Consider the following 11,010-nt stretch of genomic DNA (forward strand, 5'->3'; position numbering starts at 1 on the left):
TTATCTTTACGCCAAAAATAAAAAAAATACTACCTTCTTTTCATAAACACAATTATGAACTTTGCAATCAAGATACCAATTAATCTGAAGCGCTTCCGTAAATGGATGCTACAATATTGCCACAACAGCTTAGTTGGTTGAAAAGTCAACTGTTCATCACCTTAGGCCATTCTGGAGTCCGGATTTTCTACATGTACATTCACGGCGTTTGGCAGACGCTTTTATCCAAAGCGACTTACAATAAGTCCATTTGTCAGAAGAAAGAGATCAACAATATATCTCTGTCGGTACAGTTAGGATGTTCATAGAAACAAGTGTCACGCTCTTACAATCGCTAGTTTAACCCATTCCCCGGATACAACAGAGATAGCATCTTGTAGCATCTTATCCTAGCTAAGTACTATTTCTAAGGGCCAGGACGTACAACATACAAAAAAATGCAGGGAGATCCCCTATGTCTTTATTCTCCCTAAATCTTTATTCCACGAAAGGGAAGTTAATAATTTGATATTTGCTGGACTACTTTCAATTTCAGTTTATTCCATTCTAAAACGTTCATAAGTTAACTTAGCATATGGCTGTGTGTATTCAGTAAACCTCCTTAGAATGAACGTGCCTAGGTTACACAGCCAGGCATGTCCGCGCACTATTAAAGATTCATCCTCCAACGGAGACCAAAGGCTTGTGAAGGAAATTTAAATTATTGACGGATAACTAAATGACCTTTTATAAATAAAAAAGGTTTTTCCATCTTCAGGAAGTCCGGACAAAAAAGAAGATGTCTTTTTGAGAATAATACTATTTTGAATAAAAAATGTGATAAAACATTTAACAGGGTTTCATACAACCTCATTCGAAGAATATTTTAGTTCTGAATTTATAATGTTAGTTTGAAGACGCTAGTGAGATTTTATTAAGGCATGATCCAAAGGCTTGAGCTAACTTTATCACCTAGCGCTAAACAGGCTAACTGTAGCACCTAGTGTTACACAGGCTAACTGTAGCACCTAGTGCTGCACAAGATAACTGTAGCAACTAGCCCTGTAGTGGCTAACTGAAGCACCTAGCGCTGCACAGGCTAACTGTAGCACCTAGCGCTGCACAGGCTAACTTTAGCACCTAGCGTTGCACAGGCTAACTTTAGCACCTAGCGCTGAACAGGCTGGCTTTAGCACCTGCACTGCACAGGCTAACTTTAGCACCTAGCACTGCACAGGCTAACTTTAGCACCTAGCGCTGCACAGGCTAACTTTAGCACCTGGCGCTGAACAGGCTTACTTTAGCACCTAGCGCTGCCAGCGCATTGTATTTGTTGCTGACACATTATATCGCTTACAAATCAAGGTCAGGGTGAGGATTTAAAGATTAAGTCTGATATCAACGTTAGGCCTCAGAGCAGACACTTAGCGCACACACCCCAACCTGCCACACAATGGGTCGCCACCGGTGATAGGATCATACCGACATAAGCTCCGTGTTGAGGCTACCGTTCAACACTGAGGCGAATTATCTCAGATGCATGTCACCTGGAAACCCAGAGGATAATAGTCCACTGAGTGACCGGTCTGAGCCTGCAACGGCCCGAGCCCGCTCCGGCCCGAGCCCGCTCCGGCCCGAGCCGGCTCCGGCCCGAGCCGGCTCCGGCCTGCTTAACTACACGCCATCGGTTCCAGAAACTGTCTGCCATGTTTACACACACACACACACACACACGCACAGTGTGCGAGCTCTTGTGAACACGCCGTGTCCATATACATTCCAGTGTGTGCGCACGTGTCCGTGTGTGTGTGTCCGTGTGTCCTTGTGTGTGTGTGTGTGTGTGTGTAGTGCCGCTAGTGAGTCAGTAACTACAGCAGCGCGACGCGCAGTGCAGCAGCCTTGGGAGTGATTTAGGTCAGTAGTAATTGCATTCCTGCGCCGCGGGAGGCTAGTTGGGCGGCTGCTGCAGGAGCCATCGCACGCTCCACGGGCCACGGGGGCGGGGCCGGGTGACCGCGGCCCTTCTGTCCCCGGGGACCGGCTCTCTCTACCGCGCCGCTCTCCCGTGTCCGGCGGCGTTTAGCCAACAGCACCTCAGCCCTGGACGAAGCAGGGAGCGATGTCTCCAGAGTTTAAAGAGCGGGAGAACGAGGCGACGCCGGGCCCTCCGCGACGACGTCCCCACAATGAAGACTATGGTGTTATCATCCTCGTTCCACAGCTACACCCTAGTACCTCTCCCCGACGCAGGGGCTCCCCGCCCTGGCTCAGAGGGGGGTCCGCACTGAGCTGGGGGGGGGCTCACAATAGCCTCTGAATTACCTTAAAGGAACATATCCGCCAACTGAGAAAGGTCATTTGCATTCCTCCATACCGCTAACACTTTGCTCTCATATTTAGTGTCCCATTATGGCACGCAACCGCCATTCGGCATCCCACTTTTCCCGCTCTTTTGTGCGTTGTAATGTGAACATGGAGTGGAGTCCCACCTTTAAGAGGCTTTTAAAATCAATTTATAGACGCGAGGCATTCAAGGAGCACAAGGTTATGGCGATTCCTAACAATAACCAGAGAAAGGATTGAATAGCCCTGAAAGTCGACTCAAACTACGGTGAACGTGAGAACTATGAGGATGACGAGCCCAGGGGACTAGAAGAAAGAGAAACTATGGAAACAGAACTGAGGTTCATGTGATCACGTCTCTTTCTACATTCATATAATTACACATCGTCGTCATTCTACAAAGACGTTCTCCAGCAGAGCAGGAGGGAAGAGGTGTCTTACATGGTTGGTAATATGATTAACCACAGAGGGGCTGTAATATTCAGTACTTTGTTAATCCACTTGGGATGACGCAAAACATTCAGCAATGCATCTTCACTCATCACATTGTGATAATTACCATCTTTGTAATGACTTTATGAAATTTTTACGATACAACAAATACTACAAAACCAAAACCTTGCACAAGGTTGCCGGTTCTACACAACCATGCACTGGTTCTACACAACCATGCACTGGTTCTACACAACCATGCACTGGTTCTACACAACCATGCACTGGTTCTACACAACCATGCACTGGTTCTACACAACCATGCACTGGTTCTACACACACATGCACTGGTTCTACACACACATGCACTGGTTCTACACAACCATGCACTGGTTCTACACAAACATGCACTGGTTCTACACAAACATGCACTGGTTCTACACACACATGCGATGGGCTCTAGACAAACAAAAACATCCTCTTGTTCCTCACAAACCTATGCTGGTTCTACACTAACATGCGCTGGTTCTACACTAACATGCGCTGGTTCTACACTAACATGCGCTGGTTCTACACTACCATGCGCTGGTTCTACACTAACATGCGCTGGTTCTACACTACCATGCGCTGGTTCTACACTACCATGCGCTGGTTCTACACTAACATGCGCTGGTTCTACACTAACATGCGCTGGTTCTACACTAACACGCGCCGGTTCTACACTAAAGCGTCCTTCGATTCCATCAGTGCCAATGCACTACTACCGGACACAACTTCTGTACCGTCTCTCCTCTCCACCAGCTATCTCACAACCACAGCGTTTCCTGCTGCTGTGTCCTGTCCGCCAACCGCTGGGCGACCAGAGAAGGCGTAGAGGATGCGGCGTACCGATGCGGGGGGGGCCGATGCGGGGGGGCCCGATACGGGGGGGCCCGATACGCCGGGGGCCGGTTCGGATGCGGCACGAGTCGATGAACTATGCTGTTAACACTATCCTTCACAAATCACGTTGGAAGCCACTCAAGAGGCGGTGTAAAATGGGAGGGAAACAGCAACGGTTTCCTTAACGCCAGCATCGACACCCCGACACCACCCTGGCCCCCCTCAACGTGTGTATTGTGTATTAAGAGCATTCGGGCCCCTGGGGGCCCTGACCCACTTAAAGTGGGTCCAAGTTGGAGTTCGCAACTTAGTTTACAACCGCCACACACGGCGCCGAGTATTGATGTCGGTGTGTGTGGCGCACGTGTGCGAAGCGCCGTCAGAAGTGCTTGTTAAAATAGTGAGCCGTAGTGTAGCATGGGGGCGGGCGGGGAGGGGGGGCGGGCGGGGAGGGGGGCGGATACAGTGTGATGTACCCCCCCTCGTTTCCTCGCCGGGTTTTGCTTGCCGTCTAGACGCGTGCACAACCGCCCACACACACACACACACACACACACACACACACACACACACACACACACACACACACACACACACACACACACACACACACACACACACACACACACACACACACACACACACACACACACACACACACGGTAGCGTTGACGGGAGGTCTGTGGACGGCTACGGGGACTTTGTGTTCTCCTCGCGGTTGTTTACTTCTCTGGCAGAACGCGTGACACAATTAATATCCTCCTGCGTAAAGACCGGTGAACGAGCGCCTCGGAGAGGAGCAGGAGACAGAGGAACACGTTCAGCCACACAGCGTCTCTCTGCACAACGGTTCATCCGAGGTATTCCACTCTACGTTTTGGTGTTCATCTGGTCTCCGGGAACCGAAGTCCGTCAGGTCAAGGTTACGACCGAGGAGAAAAAGCTCCGGTGAAAGCCGTGAGTGTTTTTCGTCTCCCTCACGCTAATCTCCGTTCAATCTCCCACCGTCTGTTTGCTGAGAATCATTAGCTATACGGCAATCAGGACTCGGAAAAAAACAAAAACAAAAAAGTAATCCAATCCCTAAAACGAGTGTCTTAATGAGTCCCCTAATCGCCTCCTCCTTACCCCCGGTCCCAGCAGCCCGGCGTAACGAGACGAGTTTATCTGGACTTAATTTGTTGACAAGAGTCATTTAGAGATTACTTAAAACATCTCCTCAAGCAGAGGGGGGTGGGGGGGGGGACAGAATCTGTCATCTCGAACTGCTCCGACGGATAATGAGGTTCACTCAACGATGAGCTGAACTCGAGCTGTTTGGTAGAATAACAAAATCGAGACGGAAATAACGAAAACACTGAAGAGCGTTTCAACGATGAACCAAAACCACTTCTTCTTCTTCATCACTGGGTTCTGAGATGGCAGGCCCGTGATTAATGAACACAGAACTTCAGTCCCCAGAACCAGGAGAGAAGAAGATGAGATGAAGACCAGTGGACCAACGGGATGGAAAGACCAAGCAGGCAGCCTGAAATGTGAAGGCTGAACATGATATCATCACAGCGGTAGGAGAACGCCTGAGTGTATACAGAACTACCGTATAATAGTTACAACACTCTGTTCTGACCGACGGACATTCGATGAGAACCAGAGGCCACTGTCGGAATGATGTTCACAGATCGATCAATAGGTCAACCGCCTCAAATCTAAGAACAATAATCACACTGATGTTCACAGAACGTTCAACAGGTCAACAACCTCAAATCCAAGACAATAATCCAACATCGTAAAACCTCGGAATTTCAAATAAACCGTTGGCGTCTTATCATCCGAAGATAAGAGCCAGAATCAGGTGGAACGGAGCGCGACGCAACAACACTGAAATACTACAAAAACAACAAGCACAGATATACTACCGGGTTACAAGGGGGATACTCACAGCTGAGGGACCCACGGAGCAGTGAGGAGAGCTGAGCGGGAGCAGAGAGAGAGGCTCCGGCCAGCGCCCGCTTCGCTCCAGCCCTCTCCTCCTCCGCCGCCGTCGGAGCAGGAGGTAAACATTCCCAAATATGGGGAAAGTATGATGAAAGCTGCGAGGGCCACGGCACTTTTTTTTTTTTCATCCGGAATGTTGGAGTTTGGGAGCCAGAGTCACGGCACACATATCTTTCAGGAGGGATCGGAATACTTGGGAATACGGGGGAGTAGGGGGGACGGGGGGGGGAAGTGACAGCAGGGATGGCGTTCGGACTGACCTAACATGGCTGCCCTGACGGACATGGAGGGGGGGCCCCTGGGGAGCCCGACTTGGCGGATGCGATGCTTTTTCAAGTATGTTTAGGACGCGTTTACACAGGAACCCGAGACAAGGATCTGGGAGCCACCCTGACGATACAGATCACTGGAGATTAAGAAGCACTGGAACCCTGAAAGCTGCCCTTTTTTTTTCTTTAAATCAGCACTTCTCAGTGGGGAGTCAACTTTCTCTCGCTCAGAAGCTGAGGAGGACAATTTCAGCAAAGTAACTCATAAAATGAACTTTCTCCCAACCAGAAGCAATGTTCAGGATGATCGTCGCTTCTGAAATAAGAGGAAAGGTTTGTTTCTCAATACGTGTGCATGCCATCGAGGTACCTGTGGTTCTTCTTCTGTTCTTCTGTGTGGAAGGCCTTCTGCAGAACGGCTGTGCTCAACCACAGGGTACACTCCAACGTCTGAAACAACCGAGCAGAAACATGCTCTAGAGCTTCACACAGCTTCACTATAGACAGACAGTCCGAGACAACATGACATAGTAATAATATCATGGTAAAGACACAATTAACATTGGGTGCTAGTATTTGTACTATAATTAACTAGCGGTAGGGTTAGTGTTAGCATAGATGTTAGGGGTCAAAGGTCAAAGTGTTTAATTCGTCCAATGAAAAGCATTACAGGTCATCTCGGCAAATCAAACTCTTTGAAGCGAGCCACACACACACACACACACACACACACACACACACACACACACACACACACACACACACACACACACACACACACACACACACACACACACACACACACACACACACACACACACACACACACACACACGATATAAAAAGTATAAAACCCATAACAGCAGCGAAAATAGCTCTCTCTATAAATAAGTCAGAAAAATGTAAAATGTAAATAAGAGCATACATGTGAAATAAGATCCATTACATTGAAATAGGGCAAGTTACAAGCGATTTCCAAATCCATCCGCTTGTGACATCATCAGTCAGTGTCCACCCAGATGTTTGATGGATAGAAACTCGGTTCAATTAACCTCACACCTGGTGGTCAACTAGGCAGAGGGGAGGTTGCGTACCGCGCGTTTGAAGCAGTACCCTCTAATTTTAGAAGATATACAGAGCGTGACGGTACCCCTTTAAGGTGGGGGGGTTGGGCTCAGGGGTTAGGGGTTAGCAACGGCTTCAAACTACAACCCAGGCAGCAACCCTCTGTTCGTTATCGGTTAACGACAATCAAAGTCCAAGGGCTGCAGCAGACAATACGGCCCGGCGTGTGGAGACATGACGCGCATGGGGGTGACAGTAACTCAAAGGTGCCTCGCGTTAGACGTCGTGTTCCTACACGGGTTGACCCAAGCTCTGCTCCACATGGGGGAGGATGTGGAACTTAACCACAGCACTCTCCCCCTCACACCTGCTCATAGAGATGATCAATGGGCTACTAATGTGATTATCAGCACCAGATCAGGTTTTATGTATTTCAAAGGGTGCTAATGTTGTAAAAGAAAAGACAACATAGGCTGTTTTTAGAGGAACCATGATGCATGTGTTAACTGGACGGGAGGCACAATGAACTGTAGTGGAGATAGTCAGTCAGTTTAAGTTCCTTTACAGGACGGATGGTTCACCCAGTGACCTCATCTTGATATCAGCGACAGTAAAGACAGATTTATAATTCCTCGTCAAAAATGCCCTGGTCTCTATGGCGACCTTGTAGTCATGGTTTTGCCTCGGGGATTTGGAGCGTAGTCCACCAAACCACCAAAAGGTCCCCAATTCAGGAAGCTGGCCCTACTATCAGAAACCCAAAGTTACGCCTCATTTCCCGTTCTGTAACGGAGATCTCTACTGATGAGGGACTCATTTGCACGTGTGGTGGAAGGGTACAGAAGGGGAAATAAGTATTTTGAAACTGGTCAGTTTACATGGTGTTGCAATGCAAACCTTTACAGAGACATTAGTACAGTACAGATCACTTGTCCAGAGGTTGTGTTAGCCAATCACGCGGTCAAAGATCCTCAGTTTCCACGACACGATTGGTCAAAAAAACAATATGAAGCGAAAGAAAGTGACACCAACCACCGACCCCCACCATATTTTGGATTATTAATCTAAAGCCTCGCTTGTGCGACTTCCACCTCGGGGACATCTTCTGCTCTTCATAACGTGAAGATCATCGGTCACAAATGGACATGATATATATGCGAAACCTCCTCCACTAGTTTGTCATAAAGGAACCAGACAAGGTAGCGGGAAAGACCAGGCCGTCCAACACGCTGAGGTCTAGCTTTACAGGAACAGAGAGACCCAGGTAGAGACCCCAAGAGACTAAGGCCCAATCCCATTTCTACCCCTTACACCTTCCCCTTACCCCTTCCCCTTACCCCTTCCCCTTACCCCTCCAAAACAAGGGGGAGGGGTAAGGGGAAGGGGTAAGGGGTAGAAATGGGATTGGGCCCCAGGTCGTAGAGACTAGAGAGTCACGTCGTAGTGACTCACGTCGTAGACACCCAGGACATCGAGTCCCAGGACCCAGAGAGTCTCACTTGGTACCCCTACGGCGCCGGTCCAACACAGAACTACAAACTGGCCTTCATCGCGGTCCGCAGTGAAGCACTACTCTAGGTACCCACACAGCGCTGGCCTGCAGATCTCTGCTCATTAAAACATGCCATTAAACGCATACAGTAGAAGGAGACTTAAACTCACTCTCAAAGGCAGTGGAGGGACTGCGCTTTTAACTTGAAAATCATCAAGGCTGCCAAGTGCATCCTTTTAAAGACAGTTCTGTTTAATGTTGCCTGAGGTTTTTTTTTGTAATGTGTGCAGAGACGACAGATTTATTCAGTTTGATGATGAAGCCCCTGGGACTCTGATGTTATTGATTTGAAATCAAAGTAAAAGTTTGAATTCGTGTTTCAGTCTTTTTCAATGGAAACAAGAGATTAATATTTAAGTGCGCTGCCAGCTGCTTCTGTGGTAGAACAATGTCTATAGTGAGGATCAGGACCCTTCCTTCTGCTCTGAAAGTCTAGGAACTCACACACCTCTACGACTGTCACTTCAAGGAATGTGCGAGGATAGCCCGGTGCAGGCAGTGACACGGTGGCGCTAAACACGAAAAACACGACTTTCTTCAAATAATATGCAAGATTAGGGCAAAAGAGAAAGTATTGACACGACACACACGCACACACACACACACACACACACACACACACACACACACACACACACACACACACACACACACACACACACACACACACACACTTCCAGTGTATTCTAGGGACAACACCCAAAATAAGGCTGCGTTCTGCTGTTCGCACACATGAATGTATGAATGCATGCATGATGCATTATTGACCATAGTAATATGCGGAATCAAACCCAGAGACAACAGAATAAGGGGCCCAAAGGGTCTACGGAGGCCCCGTGTGTCAGGAAAGAGGTGTGTGAGTAGCAACACATCTCCTGTAATAATGCAGCTCTGCAGGTCAGTGTTGTCACGGAGCATTCAGTACTCCACTAGTTGCTCTTAGAAAGAGAGAGGACAACTTTGAGGCTGTGTTTGGAAGCAGAGAATACAAACACGGATACGCTGTGTGGTCAGTGGACACATGCCACATAGTTTCGACCATAAACCGTGGCGATGTGTCGGGAAACCGAGCAGTACTTGTCGGACGCTTCCTGACAGCATCTACGACTCCTCCACACACTGCGACCATTCAGGGCACAACTTCAGCTCTCCACAGGACTACAGTCACACGAAATAAGCAGTAAACAAGCACTAAAACCCGAGCACACACACATACACATACACATACACCCTCCTGCTCCTCCATTGGTGACAACACCAGCTTTCTTCCGCATGTTTGAGCTGCACACCGCCCGGGCTGAAACCCCCCTCTGCTCAAGGGATGTTCACCGACAACACATCGGGGTCCCCCCTGTGTTCAGTCTAATCAATGAATCCACACAGTAGGTACACGTTTTGGTTTCCGAGGCACCGTGGCCGTGTCCCGGTGAGGCTACGCCCTCAGTGAAAAGTACAGCAGTCTGAACGAGGAAGCACAACAGGGCTCAAACTATTCAAGCACAAACTACCTCTTTCCCCCACAACAACACACACCAAACGCAGGCTGGGGAGGGCAAACACACTCCGAATCACCTCGTCAACTTACCTCGCTTTCTAGGAATACCGGAGCAGGGCTGGGGACAGCGAGGGAGGGAGAGAGAGTAGTTTCAGAATCCCAGTAAAAAAAAGTCAAAAACTTCTTTATCCAAATTCTGGGAGAGCGCAGCGCTCTGGTGGTGACGTCACGGCCCCGGATTCCAGCCGACTCAGTCACTCTGAGTCTGTTTGCCCATGTAAGGCAGTGGGCCCAGCGGTGGATCACTCAACCCCAAAACGCGCTCCACCACACATCCGTGGGCCTGCAGAGACAGTTGGACTAATAATAAATAAAGAATAAATATTTCCTAGAAAAATATGAATACATTATCATAATTCTGATCATATTGCGAAATGCTGTGAATGCTGATGCCCCATACTAGTGTTGGGGGATTGCTGTGTTGATTGCATTCTACACGTTTCTTTTATTTTGTTTTTACCAAGACCCTTACCAGTAGGGTTCTGACGTCACTAACGGGCTGAGGTGACTCACAGGGTATGGAACACTAGATATTTTTTTATATAATTGTACTCAAGTCACAGAGGGTCAAGGGTCAACCACGTCATGAATAATAGACATTAAATACAATAGCAATACTAAAAAGTATAAAAATACAATAAAGTGACTAAATGGATAAACTTGGAAAACAAACCAATAATATTGGTGATTTTTTTTGTACTTTAACCGCTTTTGAAAGAGCTATGCTAACTATGGCTGTGGTTAGCCCCGGGCTCTAGCAGATACGCTAGGCCGTCAGTGAAGTCGACCATCCTGTTCTCCGGTCCACCAGGGGGGAGGGGCCGTGGTGCCGTGGCAACCAGGCCGGGGAAGCTATCCTGTCCTGTTCTGTGTCACAGAAAACCACCAGCGAAGTTTATCTGAAAGTCTCTCTCTGGTCCCTGTGTGGGTGAGTGTGT

General features: G+C 48.4%; 1 protein-coding gene across 1 annotated transcript in view; it reads right to left on the minus strand.

Annotated features, from left to right (window-relative positions):
- lpp (LIM domain containing preferred translocation partner in lipoma) overlaps window positions 1-10,244 on the minus strand; it is an 80,980-nt gene extending 70,736 nt beyond the window's left edge. Inside the window, exons 1-2 of the mRNA XM_056604201.1 lie at window positions 10,103-10,244; window positions 6,271-6,350 (exon numbers count right to left, since the gene is read on the minus strand). The gene's annotated coding sequence lies outside the window, so the exon portion shown is untranslated. The remainder of the gene's footprint in view (window positions 1-6,270; window positions 6,351-10,102) is intronic.
- Between the last annotated feature and the right edge of the window lie 766 nt (window positions 10,245-11,010).

Source organism: Gadus chalcogrammus, chromosome 12 (genome assembly GCF_026213295.1).
Source record: "Gadus chalcogrammus isolate NIFS_2021 chromosome 12, NIFS_Gcha_1.0, whole genome shotgun sequence".
Taxonomy (NCBI): domain Eukaryota; kingdom Metazoa; phylum Chordata; class Actinopteri; order Gadiformes; family Gadidae; genus Gadus; species Gadus chalcogrammus.